The sequence below is a fragment of the Saccostrea echinata genome, unplaced genomic scaffold, assembly GCF_033153115.1.
Source record: "Saccostrea echinata isolate AGI-Se365-2 ecotype Australia unplaced genomic scaffold, CSIRO_AGI_Sech_v1 ptg000002l, whole genome shotgun sequence".
Classification (NCBI taxonomy): Eukaryota; Metazoa; Mollusca; class Bivalvia; order Ostreida; family Ostreidae; genus Saccostrea; species Saccostrea echinata.
The window spans coordinates 4,150,459-4,167,121 of record NW_026889751.1 but is presented as its reverse complement, the minus strand read 5'-3'; the positions used below and the strand labels follow the sequence as shown (position 1 = coordinate 4,167,121).

Here is a 16,663-nt window from a genome sequence, read left to right as displayed (position 1 = left end):
TCTTGTTGCAAATAAATTGTTAATTATTATGAGCATATGATTTATTCTATTTTTGTTGTCAATGCAATCAAATATTGTCATTCTAAAATTACTACAATAATCTTTACATTTTAAAGCTATTATGCTTGTGCCTACTGCTTTGGGACAGCTATTTAAAACTTCGTAAACAATAATGTAAAAATATTTAACAGTATATATATATATATATATATATATATATATATATATATATATATATATCTATATCTATATATATCTATATATATATATATATATATATATATATATATATATATATATATATATATATATATATATATTATGTATATATATATATATATATATATATATATATATATATATATATATATATATATATATATATATATATATATATATATATATATATATATATATAGCTGATTGCTGTTAAAATGGTATATAAAGGGTATAATAACAGTTGAAAATAACAATTTGGTATAATAGTTTGTATATAACAATTGAGAGATAACAGTTATTTACAGAAATAATTTACTGGTTACATGCACCATTGTTCGTATCGAAATTAATCGTAGACATAAAGGAGATGCATGAACCTCTCGTCGCAACTAATTTTCGCGATTTTCGGAATTATTTGAAATACTTTACGTGCATTTATATACATATTAAGTTTTAAATATAAACTTGCTAAAAGGATATCCAGATTTTGACATATTCATGTCTATATACATGTAGACATGTATTAACATTTCAAAATTATATAAAATATCGTGTTTAAGATTAATGACATGTACGTTTGTGAGGTATGACAACGCCCCTGAATTAGAATTAGTAATTATTGTTAAAATTATTTTTCCGGGAGAGAAGATTACAACATGTCTCTGTCTGACCGTCTGTCTATCAGACACCAACACGTGTTCTCTTAAGTGTGGGAGGAAAGATGATTTCAACATGTATGTCTGTGTCTAACCGTCTGTCTATCTATCTGTGTTCCCCTTCCGTTGTTTTCGAGCTTTTACTGGAAAAGAATTTGCGTAAATTGTTTCCTATTATCTAAAGGTGAGCCATGATCTATACATAATGACATTTATCAAAGCTCAAGGTCATAGGGCAATAAATGTGAAATGATATCCACGCTGTACAAAGCTCTTGAATCTATTCAGAATATACCTAATAATAAATACATTTCACACATGGGTAGATCTAGCGTAGCTCGTTTTGAAAAAGGGCCATTTGCATTTTCCCGAAAAGTATTTATAAATAAGTATTATTTGATGGTAACTGACCATAACCATTATATGCTTAATAAAAAAATAAATTCATTTTGGTTATAAATAGATGTAATATACTTAGAAAGACCCAAAGTGCGGCGCATCTCATCATAAAACAGACTTCATATAATTTTTCGATAAGATTTGGAATTTTGTTTACTACTCATGAATGTATAAACTCTCAGAAAATTACAAGTTTCATAAGTAAATAAGTTTGATTATTTCATTAAAATTAAAAATTATTTATGGACCATAAATATATACATTGCAACGTGTGAGGGGCTCCAAATTACATGCTATTCACGCATGCGTACTTAAATATCATAAACAAAACAAAGAGGAGCCCAGTACACCTGTAGACCTGTTGTTTTGACAAAGTCGACCAAGAAGGGGGAAACTGAAAATAGAGCTTTAAAAAGCGATTTTTCTGACCAAATTTTGGTTGGGGGATTAATATAATCGTTGGATGAGGAAGAAACGGGGGCTCGGCGAGACTCATGCAGGGCTTGCGAAGGTGCTTTCTGGACAGGTTTGTTGATACATGTTATCATTTCTCATATCTTCAGCACCTTTAAAAAATTCAGTGTTATCTCAACATAACAATACATCTATGATATATAAATATTATTGCCATTTAAAGTTTCAAGTTTAATTGAAGTGTCCTGAAAATATATTTAACGTTGTGTCGCGATAATTTTGATTATTTGATTTGGTGATTTTCCCTTTTCGGACCCCAATACACAAAACGTCAACATTCGTACTTGTTATTCTTTATAATTCGTCTAAAAGCAGATTGAAAAGTTCATATTTATAATTTATCGGAAAAGTTATATTTTGCTTCTGGGAATTGTTCTTACCTCATATTCCATTATAATTGTAAACGCTACATTTTAAGCATTCAGAATTCACGTGGTACAAATAAACAGACCTAATATTGGCCCGGTTTGTACTTATCTTGGATTTCCGGTTGATTCTTATTACATTAATTTTGTATAAAGAGATAATATTCATGTTTCTCAAACTGTTGACATCAACTTTATATCTTATTTCTTAATGACATATTGGGTAAATTTGAATGAAAAAAAAAAAACATACGTTTTGCAGCCGTACTGTCGCTTTAAAACGTGGGCTAACTTGCATTTTGTATCTTTTTATCAAGTTGTCAATCGTCGGAAAATAGTTCTTCGGAGCTAATGTTTTGTTGTCAAAACCCGATTTAAATAATTATCTTTGATGTGTATGTGTGTGTTTATTTTCTTCTCTTTTTGGAGTTATGGGGCGAGGGATGACCACATTCACGACTGCCTATGAAGATAATTTGATTTCACGAAAAAAAAAATCTTTACTACATCAAGAACTTGCTGTTTGTGAACTCTGTTTGTCTTGAAAGACAACCAGAAGTATAGAATACTATAGATAAATTAAATAAACAACCCTCTGAGAGTTGAATACCTCCAAAGCTAAAGTATCACTGCTATAGCAATACCTCCGGCGCACTGCAGATTTCCGCTATTTCAAAAGAAAACATGTTTGTTGCTTTTGTATCATTTTCAGAACAGAATTGATGTTTTGTTTGTAAACTACACTGTAAGTTACAGTATACTTACATACATATGCAGAGACCCGCAGCTCACGAAAGCGTAAAAGTCTCTACACTTGATTTGTTATAACTTGTACACTGTCTTATTTGTTATTGTCTCTTATCAAAATCATTGAGAATAATAGCTCTTTACTTATACACAAATTTTGAATTGTAAGATGAAAAAAAAACAAGATAATGTTGGAAAAGCCAAGATAAGAGTTGGAATTACCAACTTTAAAGTTATTAAAGCAAAGATTAGTTGGCAAAGCCAACATTAGTTTAGTGGAATTTTCAACTTCAAAGTTGGAAAAGCCAATTTTAAAGTTGGAAAAGCCAACTTTAAAGTTGGAAAAGCTAAGATTAAGGTTTGAAATGTCAACTTTAAAGTTGGAAAAGCCAAAATTAATTTTGGAATTACCAACTTTAAAGTAGAAAAGCCAACTTTAATGTTGGATTTACCAACCTTAAAATAATATCAATTGGCACTAGTACGCTTCCGTACGTATTAACTGATAAGAGAAAGAAGAAAATCTAAATTATTTATAAATATTAATTATATTTCAAGTTTTTAAAAAGGTGATTGGAACCCCGGAACCTATATTATGGCAGAAACCAAACTTACGCAGGATGGAAACCTTTATTTTAACCCGACACCAATAGTATAGGTACTTTGCGTTTCGGTCAGAGTTACTCGGACCGAAAGTTATGCGAGACCGGACACAGTAGCCTAGCCAGTGCTAGGGCGTTCATTTGTGATCGGGAGGTACCAGGTTCGATTCTCTCGATTTCTGCGCTGCGTCAAACCAACGACGTAAACATAGGCAGTGACTTTTCCCTCGCTAAACGCTGGCATTAGAAGTGAAAGTCACGTGTCTTTCGGATGAGACCTGAAACACCAGGGTCCCATTTCATCGTAGGCATTGGCATGATAGAGCTCATATGTTCAATGGCCCTCATTGCCAAGTATAGGTCTAAATTAGAAGCTCTTCATCTGAATACGGTGACGTCTCTAAATAAATGATTGAAAAATTCTCAAATGGGACGGAAATAACATAAAATCAATCAATTAATCAACTACTCATAATTTCCGGCTGTTAAATATCTTCCTTATTTTCAAACAAAGTGTAAATTACAATGTTTTTTTTTGTTTTTGTTTTGTTTTTGTTTGTTTTTTTTTTACATATTCCTTCAGTTTTTATTTCAAACACTCTCATATTTGATTGAAAAATGCATTAGATAAAGTCTGCAAAAATAAGAAGTTTCGAAATACGCCTTCAACACAGTAACATGAAAGGAAAACACACACAGAATATTGAGGATCTTTTCTTGGTTTACGAGGTAGGTCTTACTTTGAACATCAGAAATAATTACTCTTTAAGGGTTTTTATCACGTCTCAAAATTTTTTGATATGAAAAAGTTTACATGCTATTAATACCATATATTTAAAAACCTTTGCTAGAAAATTAATATTTTTGATGTTTCAGCGATTCAAAGTTTGAATTTCTCAATATGCATATTTTGATCGCCGATGTTACGCGCCATTGCTCTGACGTCATAGGTGTCAATCCTGGTCAAGCGAAGTACTTATTGTGTACACAAAAGGGCTCAATTGTTGTGTCTATTAAACCTGGTAGAAAATAATTAAGAGATAATTGGATAATTGACAGCTAGTAAGGTATAATTTAAAGCCTTAGGATGCACAAATGTGCACAATAAAGGTTTTAGGAAGACATTTTTTCCACATTTCCTGGACTTGGTCGACAGATGAAAGGGGGGCTTTTTTCTGCAAATGCGATGGCGTTTATCTCCATTCATAACAATCGTTTATGCCCGATCGATCATGAATTTTTTCTGTCCTATAAAATATTTTAAGGAAAGATACCTTAAAAAAATATATGACGAACACGCATTTTTTAAAAGTCGCATTGAATCTAGTAATAATGTTGTGAACTTCGTAATGGCGTACGGCGCCATTGAAGAAGTGTCACTTCTAGTACATGATATTCACTGTTGGAACAGATAGAAGATATACAGGATTTATATATTTATATATATATAATTGAAATAATAATAAAGGAGAATTTGAAATTCCCATATTTATAAATGTTTACGAAGTTAAACTTTAGTAATTCGTTCTCTTTAGTCGAAGTCCCGAGTTGTCAACGGCTTCGTCTTCTGTGACCTCTCCAATTGTCGGCATATTTTCTGATTATTTCCCTCTGCTAGACGTTCATACATAAAAGATTGACCGTCCATAACCAAAGGAATATAGTCGATGTCAAAATTCAACCGGCCATATTATGTATTCTATTTACTTAGCGTAAAAATCTATTCAATATATTTTTTCTTACGATAAGCTTTACGAGTTCTATTGACCATTGACACCTATGACGTTTCAGTACCACGTGCCCCTATCTAATTAGTGGAGATTTTTACTTCGAGGACCCTTCATTACGGGCGTTTTATCGTCTAATTACGGCCGTTTTCAACATCATCTCATAATTAAACGATAATTATATGTTTCAAGAATATAATAGTGTTTCATTTTTAAAAAAGATAGATACGTGATAAAAACCCTTTAAGGATCTAAAAACTTGTATGCTTTCATCCCCCATTTTCGAGTGAAAATGTCTTAATTACGTTAAAAAATGTGAAAGTCACAATGTTTTCATGGCATTTTTCATCAGCGTTTCTTTCAAACTCTCTAAAGTGTTATTCGTAGCACTTTTAATTTAAATGGAAAATGTTATAGATAAAGTCTACAAAATAAGCCTAATTAGTATTTGATTGATTTGAAGTGTGCAATAACTTTTTTCAACACATCAATACAAAAAGAAAAGCACAGAATAGTGAGCATATTCTGTGGCTTTGCATTTCTACATTCAGCAGTATTGATTTGATTTGAAAAGATTAAAAAAAAATTCTTAAAGAGTAGATGAACAATCTTTTTTCATGCTTCCATTCCCAATTTCAGGCTGAAAAATGTCTTCCTTGCATCAAAACAAAGTGCAAACCACAACGTTATCAAGTCATTCTCATATGTTATTCTCAACATTTTGATTTAATGTAAAATGTTTAAGACACAGTTAATATTGAGCATCTCTCTGTGATTCTGAATGTAGGTCGCTTAGTTCTGTACGAAAAGATTAAACAAACTACTAATCAAAGAATCTGGAATTTTTGTATGATTCCATTCCCAATTTCTGTCAGTAAAAATGACTTCATTGAATTAAAACAAAGTTTTCATGACATGTTCCATCAGTCACGTCTTTTTAAAAAGGCGTTAATATACCTTTCAAAATGGCGTTAAAAAAACATTCTGATTGTTCACACAAGTACTCTGAAGTTGATATTAAAAAAGATGCTTAAGTTTCTGATTGACAATATTTTTGTGATTTTTTGAGACCAGGTCTTCAAACAATCTATTGGAATTCCCATGGGTACCAATTGCGTCCCGTTGTTAGCAAACCTATTTATGTATTCATATGAAACATAATTTATTCAAAGTCTTATACATGAAAAAAAAAAGAAATCTCTTGTTGTGGCCTTCAACTTGATATTTAGATATATCGACGACGTATTATAACAATAATTATTTCCATTCATATGCCGACAGGAAATATCCCAGTGGGCATAAAATAAAAGATACCACAGAGTCTGACAAAACTGTTTCATATTTGGATATTTTAATAGAAAAAGACGTTAATGACAATCTAACAACAAAGATTTATGTTAACCGTGATAAATGTAACTCTTCAATTGCCAACTTCCCTTACTTATGCAGCAATATACCCTTATCACCTGCATACGGAGTTTATATCTCTCAGTTGATTCGATATGCAAGAGCATGCTCTACGTATGAACAATTTCTAAAACGAGGTAAGTTATTGACAAACAAGTTGATGAAACAAGAATATCAGCAATCTCGTTTAAAATCATCATTTCGTAAGTTCTATGATCTATACAATGACCTTGTCAGCAAATACAATCTTTCACCAAGTCAAATGCTGACTGATTTTTTTCATACTTATTGTTGGGCCATTGTTTACACAGTGAATTGTGGACGGATTTTTCCATTATTTAAGAAATGAATGTAATATTTTTTTTTTTGACCGAAGTATCAAAGAAAAAAAATTGGACGGAAAACGTCATCAATGCGCGTAGCGCATTGATAAAAACGTTTTCCGTTCAAATTTTTTCTTTGATACTTCGGTCAAAGAAAAAAATATTACATTCATTTCTTATCATTTAATTATGATTTTTAAAAAATAAAATGAAAGTTTCTTTCACTTTAATATTTAATTTACGCATCAAAGACTGTGCGTAGGTATACATCACAAAAACGTTGCTAAATTTCAAAATGGCTGAATGCACAGATCTACGCGCATTGATGAAATTTTCCGTCCAAATCTTCTTTGATACATCCATCAAATAAAAAATTATAAGATTTATTTCTTATAATTTTAATATTTATCTTTTCAAGATAAGATTTAACCTGAGAACGAATGACTCTCCAACATATACTTTAGTTAGGCTACCTAAATTTTCAGACGCAGAGCATATAGGAAGAAACAGCGTTCTCAAATATTGTGTCATTACCAGCTCTTTCTGACAATTATAACAGTTTTAACATAAAAAAAAATACCTGTTGTGTTATTAATTTTTGCTATATCCCAATGGGTATATCCCTGGTAAGCTGATATCTTTAGATTCGTAAATGTGTAAAAGGGAAGCTACTCAAATATAACCTTAACAACTTTTTCTACATGTAGGTCACAGAAATTTTGGATTTCATTTGCGCATCTCTTCATCTGAATTTCAAACCGAACATATGAATACGTATCACAACCTGTCCATGCATAACACAACATGCTGTAAAATCTAAAAGAGTCGGTTGTCGACTGTTTAGCATTGAAAGAATTCCGTCCTCGCTCAATGTCGTTTTTCTCATGCATTCGTTTCCTAAGAATTAACAGATTAACGGCATTTCTCCGCTTTGGAAGCATAAAACATTTCTTCACAGTTCTATTGTTCGTACCAGTTATCTCAAAGGCAAACATATAATATACATATGGTGATTTCTTTCCTTCTTTCCCGCAATGCATTGTTGACATTGAAGACGATCTTCTTTGTTTAGCAAAGGGGGGTAATTCGAAAAGAAAGGAAAGTAGAAAATAACTCAGGAACGTAACGGACAAGTTTTGAAATTCAGGAAAATAGAATGAAAGTATTTCATTTTTCTTTCACAAAGTAATCTGGAAGCGGGAAATAATTATATACATGTAAAGTCAGCCAAAGTAGTTCCGGCTGCTAAGTGCAAGTGAACTCCAGATTTTATTGATGCAGTTATCAAAAGAATTTTTTATCCAATTAGAATCAATTATTTAAAGAAATTCAATGATTTCCCGATCATGACAAGGAGCACACTGCGGGTGTGACCGGTCGGCAGGGGATGCTCATTTCTCCATGGCACCTGATCCCACCTCTGATGTCTTAGAGGTCCGTGTTTGCTCTGCTCCTATTTTGTAATGTTTAATGGACTTTTGAGCTCGAATACTGTTCGTTATCTCCACATATTTTATTTCATACTCCTGTACAACTCAGACACCTGACATCGTACTACGGACAGCGGACTTGTAAACAAAAGCCAACTTTCGGGGAACGTATAGAAACACGTTTTTCAAACTTACACAGCATGTTTACTGTACATTGTATCTCGTTATATCTGATATCTGTTAGAAAATCAATGAAGACCAAAAAAAAAAAAAAGACATCATAATTATCAAGATTGATAAAAATTTTCAAAATCGATTTACGCACATCTTACAAACAAATCGCTGCAGGAATTGATAATAATTAATATGTATCTATACATGATATTTAAGTTGGGGGATATTTAAGTTAGTTAAAAGGGGGGGGGGCTAAGGGGTTGCAACCAAACCTCCCATTTGATTTTGGTAAAAAACTAAAACTAAAAATATATAATTAGATAAGCATTGTTAAAAAAAAGTTAGATTGATTGATTGATTGTATGTTGTTTAACGTCCCTCTCGAGAATTTTTCCCTTATATGGAGACGCCACCACTTGCCGGTGGAGAGCTGCAAATTTTGTCCTATGCTCGGCACTTACGGCCATTGAGCAGTGAGGGGTCTTTTTCATGCCAGCACCTACTGCGACACGGGACCTCGGTTTATACGGTCTCATCCGAAGGACCGGTCTCCACGTCCCACAGTGGGATTCGAACTTGCGACGTAAGGATCAACTCCTTACTTCGCGACTCTAGAGCAGACGCTCTAACCACTGCGCCACGCGGGCAAAAAAGTTAGAAGAGGTGAAAAAGAGAGAGCTGTGTATACAAATCCATGTAAAGAATTTTAAGAATTATTAAGAACTTGTTCTGTATTATGAAGTCATTTTTTCAACATTTTTTAGACATCGGTTCATTTAAAATGATATAGAAACCAACCATTTTTTTTCTTAAATAAATCGGATGTATCAACAAAATATTGATAGGAAGTTTTCATATGCCATGTATATCATATATTTGGCTTCCTAAACAACTACGCATAAAAAATGCAAATTCGATTTAAAAAATACAAATGTACTCGTATATTGCTTAAGTTGATTCTACTGATCGATTTTAATCTCAAATTGAAAAGAAACAATTATTAAAGATTCCCCTTCATTTTTTAAAGGTGATATAAAATAATTAAGACATATAATACTTGTACGCGCAAAATATTGTAATGAAAAGTTTTTAGCATACATGTATGTAATTAAGCAACTTCTTTGTTGAACATGAACTCGTATGCATACATATGAAATTAATACATAGTGTTCATATAATTCCCTCGATAATTATTATCTTGGCCATGATCCACATACAAAATCTTTATTACAAAAACAACGATGCAATCTTAATATTATTGCGTTTTGCATTAAGGTCTGTCTCTCAAATTCCCAGAATCAAGAAGCTTAAATTCCTAGACCCCGACCAAGGCCCTTCCCTGAACCTACTGGACGCCTCGAGGTGGCCACAGATACCAGATCCCCCTATAATTTGGCTGGCTTTTCCAATGAAAATGTAATTATATTAAGTTATTATGTTATATTTAGGAGGGAAAGTGATTCTGAATTAGAGATGTAAAATCGGGTGTCATTTTAAAGTCTTATGCTTAGGTTTTCTTCTCTGCGTCTAATACTAGTACGTCGAGTATGAAAATAGTTGTACTGGTGGTAAGTTGTACATTAATATGTTTAAGCACCAGTATTGTTGTTGCATGTTCTGAATATCCGGACAAGGAACTTTTTGTATGTCTTCAAACAATTTCTGAAACAATATATCACATTTTTTTTTTCTCGAGTGACGCCATAAACCGCTCTGACAAAATTTTATTCTATTTTTAATTTACAGATTGGGCGCTCACTGACGTTTAAAAACTTTTCTTAGCTCTTGAAGATCAAGGTTTATTTTTTTGTCTTCGGGAATTTGGTGTAATTAATTTGTAAAATGTAACAAGCTTTCGGGAAAGGAAGCTAATTAAAAAAGTATTCTCCGAAAAGTGGGGACACGCCCACTGTCCCCTTACTATGTGTTTGCATGGCCGTAGAAACCGGGGGGGGGGAGCAATTTCGCCGATATATAGAATACTATAGAAAACTTAGCTACTATATGCTTATGCCCCCTAAAAAATAACGCCCGAAGGCCTTTTTTTTGCTTGTCAAGGATGTTTTGATAGTTGATGATAGTGTCCCCAACTGAAAGTGTTTGGCTGTGCCCCCCCCCCCCATCTCCAACTGAAATTGCTTTCTACGGGCCTGGTTTGTGTACACAGTGTATAACTCGTACAAATAAGAACGGAAAGTGATTATCGAGTTCAAAATGATATATACGTAACATTCAAATTACTTTTTGACACATTCCCTTAATTGAAAAGTCCGAAGTCAGTTGTCGGATGTCTGAGATTCCGAAAATGTTCATTAAGAGAAGTCAACACTCTACTTGTGAAAGTCTAGGATTTAGGCCGATGCCGCTTGGGGCTTTGCTGGCCATCTATTAAAAATTCATTTTAAATTTGAAAAATTTTTCTTTCCTCTTGGAAAAAGCATGCAGGCAAACTATTTACTAATGAGCTATTTGCCTTCAACCAAAATTGTGAAATCCATGACCCTTTGTAGAGGTATCTGGCATCAGAGAAGAATTAAGTTGGTTTAACATTGGAAAAATATGACGCATTTAAAATGTTTTCCTGGATATCTAACTACAAACTGTTTAAATAGTTTTTGAGAAATTAGCCCTACATCAATTTGTGAAATTCATGTCCCGAGGGTCTGCATTTCAGCCCCCGAGGTGAGCTAAGTTAGTCATGTATTGAATATAAAAGGCGTAATAACGCCTTTTTAAAAGGCGTAATAACTCCTTTTCTTTTTGCGTTATTAGGCCTTTTCAAAAGGCGTTATAACGCTTTTTTAGAAAAAAAATCTCTCCATAGATTGGTCCTAATAGGCTCTCGTTATATTGCTTATACAATTTATATAAAGTTAACAATGTTTAGTACGTTTCACAGAATAACTTTGAAATTTAGTCGACGTAATATGATTAATATAAAGCGTATTATATAAACATGTCAACACATGCTTGAACATGTGCGTGCTCTTGTTTTTCAGTTAACACTTTCTTATTTTCAGATAGAAATTCCAAATTTAAACCTAAGTATTTTATATAAGATCTCTATCCATTGTCTGTATAATTACTTGCCCTTCCTTTGATTTTTTTTCTTATATATCAAATGCAAAATTGACATGTTTCACCTTTAAAATCTTCTCGACTTTTTCAAGCTATGCTCTCTCTTGAAATAATTTTCCAAATTGCTCTTGTGGGCACTATCATTAATTGTTTTTTATACACAACTATCTTGTCTAAAATTAATATAAATTACTTATGCAGGAAAAATACCAATAAATATCATAACAACAACGTATCAAACTCAGGAAGCAAATAAACATAGAGAAGTGAGTAACACATTAGGGATGATCTGGTACAAAATATGTGGCTATGTGACATTCAATATAACAAGACCTATCTAATCCTCAGACCTAATAACTGCAAAACAAAATATATTCTTGAAAATAAACTGATCAAGACTTTGAAATGAGGTACCTGATCACGCGCAGATTAAGAGAGGGGATGGTCCGGACCCCCTGGAATTTGCAGAGTTATTAAATGTTTATACTGAAGCAAATGAAAAATGACTTTGAACCAACCCCCCCCCCCCTTGGAAAACGTGGACCCCACCATCACCACAAGGAAAAGGTTTTTTCACGCTTGGAAAATGGATTTTCACCTTGTTTGTTTGTTTGTTTTTGCAAGTCGAAATATATCTTGGATTGATACAATTTAGGAAAGGAGTTGACTGGGCTGGATCCCCCCGAAAGATTTCCGCGCCTGCTGATTATTACTGAAAAAATAAATATAACGAACAATGATTGATCTAATTTCTCTCTCCCCCCCCCCCCCCCCCAAAAAAAAAAAAAAAAAAAAAAAAAACTACGAACAATACGAAACACTTAAAGGGTATAAAACACGGACCCTGAAAATTCAAGAGATTGGATCAGACACAGGAGGACTAAGCACTCACTGTCGATCGGTCACACCCTCCTTGAGACCTTAAAAAGACCGAGGCCCCTTGTCACGGTAGGCGTTGGCACGATAAAGACCCTCACTGCTCAAAAGCCCTTAGTGCCGAGTAAAGGTCTATATTTGAATCCTTTCAGTGGTATATGGTAACGTCTCTATATGAGTGAAAAATTCTCGAATACTGTACAAAAGTATTTCCGATAGGTGGTGTAAGTCAGATGTAGATGTAGATTCTTAAAAACTCCAAGGAACTTTTGGAAAATTTGAAATCACAAAATTTCAACAAAATCAAAACCATCAAAGCGTAAAACTTTTCAACACTTTTTACAACCATTCCCCAAGATAAATTAAAGTCTAGGCTTTTTGACATCAAAGACAGCTGCTTTTCAATAAAAATGGAACCCGTAAATATACTTACCTTGTCACTGGTCATTTGCAAAATCATTTTGTTAAAAACATTCTGATTGTACACACAATTACTCTGAATTTGATACTAAAAAGATGCTTGAGTTTCTGATTGACAATATCTAAGTAGTTTTTTGAGATCGGGTCTTCCAACAATCTTTGGAATTCCGACGGGTATCAATTGCACTCCCTCATTAGCAGACCTATCTTTATATTCATATGAAGCAGAATTCATTCAATACCTTCTATATGAGAAGAAGAAAACTCTTGCTGTGGTCTTCATCTCAACATGCATATAATTATATAATAACGACGTATAATTAACAATAGTTACTTTCATTCATATATCGACTTGATATATCCCAGTGAGATTGAAATAAAAGATACCACATAGTCTGATACATCTGTTTCTTGTTTGGATAGTTTACTTGAAAAAGACGTTAATAGTAACCTAACAATCAAGCTTTGTGATAAACATGATCATGACTTCAATTTTTCAATTTTCAACTTCCCTTACTTATGTAGCAATATACCCTTTAATACATCACATGCATATATGCTTTTTGGCTTTCCATTGATTCGATACGCAAGAGCATGTTCTACGTATGAACAATTTCTAAAACGTAGCAAGCTCTTGACAAACGAGTTGATGAAACAAGGATATAAACATTCTCGTCTGAAGTCATCATTTTGCGAGTTTTATGGTCGATACAATGACCTTGTCAACAAATAAGCAAAATGCTGACTGACGTTTTTCATACTAATTGTTAGGTCATTATTTACACACTGAAATATCTACGGATTTTCCCGTTATTTCCCGATCATGACAAGGAGCACACAGGGGGTGTGACCGGTCGATCGGCAGGGGATGCTCACTCCTCCTTGGCACCTAGCCCCACCTCTGATGTTTTTGAAGGTTCTTTTTTGCTCTGCTCTCGATCTGTACTGTTTAAATGGACTTTGAGCTGTTCGTTATCTCCATATTTAATATTTTTCTCTTTATTCTCATGAAAAAATGTGACCCCACAATAGCCCAACAAAATATATAGTAACTGAACTAAAGTCCACACAACAAGGGGATACTTTAATATAAATATGACTTACATGGCTTTGCTGTTCTAGAGAAATTTTTTGTTTAAAAAAAATCCCTATATATTCCCATGTAAATCTTTGTTCCCTTATTGTGGCCCAACCTTAGGCCATTCCAAGTTTTTTTCTCTGTTTAGCGGCCACCCATCTTTCAAAAACCTACCTATCTATTCACAAAAAACACACAAGCCAAAAAATAAAACACAGACTTTACAGTAAAAAAAATGACATCATTCAAAGGATTTGATTTCATGAATCTATTTTTCTCATAGAAATATCTTCTGTTTGGTAGAATCAAGGTATTAAATGCTTAAAATATACATAATATGACATACTAGTGAGAAATATTTAAGGAACTTGATAAATTTCCAAATTTTGACCAAAATAATCAATATAAGGACTCCTGATTTTGTTTGTTTTTTCTGATATGGGGTGCCAAAAACCAAGGCGCACGCGGACGCTAAACATAGAAAAAACTTGGAATGGCCTTACTACCGGGGGTCATGTTTTTAACAAATTTGAATCTACATTTACTGAAGATGCCTTACACGCTGGAATTGTTGTACTTTCCTTGGGCAGAACCGTTTCCGAATTATGGAAGAGCATTTCAGTGGTAAGGTTAAGGTATTAAATATCATATTTTGTACATAACTTAAAACTCAAACCAGCAATAGGGAACTTCTAAATCCGTATTTTTTCTTTGAGAACTTCTTCTTTGGTTCTCTTTTTAGTAGCATGTCCTCATATCCAGTGACACAGCATTCCATACATAGAGGACGCGTCATCAAGTTAACACTTTACTTTTCCTACTTTCTGCGCAGTGAATTAAATACTCTTGCTTTACTGACGGAAATAACAAAACATGCAAATTTTATTTATTTTTAAAAACACATACATCCATAGGTCAGAAATCAAAATAATATCTGTCAACTGTTAAGGTTTAAATGATGCACAGAAAAGACGGGATGTCTTCCAATATTTTCGGCTACAACGTTGACATTCATTTTACAGATGGAGTGGAACAAATCTTTATAAATGAGTGGGGATATGATGCTTATTTTAGTTCCTATACCTCAAACTCAAGAGGAGTTGCAATTTTGTTCAGTAGTAATTTTGATTTCAGAGTTACTGATCAGCATTTAAATAGCCCTGGTAATTACTTGGCTTTAGAGATTACTATAGAAAGTAAAAAAGATGCATTAATGACTAAGTATGGGCCTACTGATGATTGTTCAATTTATTTTAACAATATACCCAATTTAATTACTAGATTAAATAATGAAGTCATTATCGTTAAATATATTTCAACCTAGTTTTAGATCCAGTTAAGGACTATTTTAATTATTTACATGTTAATAACCTTAAGGCAAAACAAGTAGTCCTTGAGATAATGAACACACATAATCTAGTAGAAATTTTCAGAGACTTTCATTCTGAAGTCAAAAGATTTACATGGAGGAAATCCAATCACAGTTAGACTTTATACTTCTAACTCCTTTTTAAACAGTGTTAAAAAAGTGATATCTTAGGAAGTTATAGATCAGATCATTCAGCGGTGACTTTTATTTTCGAATCGGTGAGATTAAGTGATGGTTTATGGAAATTCAACAATTTGCTAAGGGAACCAGACTACATGTATATTGAATTAATAAAAAGTCATATCAGTGTAATTAAATAGCAAAATACTTTCATATAATCACTTCTTGTATCATAGCTTAACCATTTATTTATATCCTTACATGTACCAACTCCGCAAACCAGTTTTCTGTAAAACTTGAACGATTTACTCTTTACTTTTCTATGGAAAATTATTGATAAAATTAAAAGAAAAGTTATCACTCAGCAATATACTGTACCTATAGTTGATTGAAAATGATTGATATATGCTGTTACATAAAAGCCTTGAATTCAACATGGATAAGGAGAATTATTAATGACAATAGCTCCAAATGGAAAATTTTGCTTGAAAATGTAATTGATACTACATGTAATAAACTAAAACATGTAAATACAGGATCAGCATGTTTATCAAATTTTAATAAGAGTTTACACTATTAGTTTTGGAAAGATGCTTTTAATACTTTTCAAGAACTCCAAGATAATTTAGAAATTACAGATTGGTATAAATATGTCAACCAACCTATATGATTAAATAAAAATTAAGAATTGAAAAACAAGCTGTTTTCTATAAATCTTGGCATAAAAATGGCATAATGCATTTGGTGGATCGTCTAGATGAAAACAGCAATTTTCTGTCACTAGATAACCTCCAAAATGAATCTAATATTTAAAAAAAACTATGTAACAAACAATAGCATAATATAGACAATATTAGCAGATTTAAGGAAATACACTTTTTGCAGGAATGGATTAATGCGGTGACCAATGATTTCTTATAACATCAAAATATTTGTTCTTACAAGGAAAGGGTCAAAACGTATGTATGATATTTTAAGTAAGTCCGTAATTAAACCTTTGGGTAAAAATAAGTGGGTTGAATATTTTGAAATAACTGATGTGCAGTGGAAAACAAATTCTAATCTTCCATTCCTTGTGACACAAAATTATAAACTACAATGGTTTCAAAACAGATATAATCATCATATTCTAACTACCAATAGTCTGTTGTATAGAAAGTGCAAGGCTGACACTAAGCTTTGTTCTTTTTGTAAACGAA

The 16,663-nt window shown here is 32.6% G+C and overlaps 1 long non-coding RNA gene across 1 annotated transcript in view; it reads left to right on the top strand.

Moving 5' to 3' along the window:
• Positions 1–16,663, top strand: part of LOC133205716 (uncharacterized) — a 306,161-nt gene that overhangs the window by 258,252 nt on the left and 31,246 nt on the right. The gene's annotated exons all lie outside the window — the stretch shown is intronic.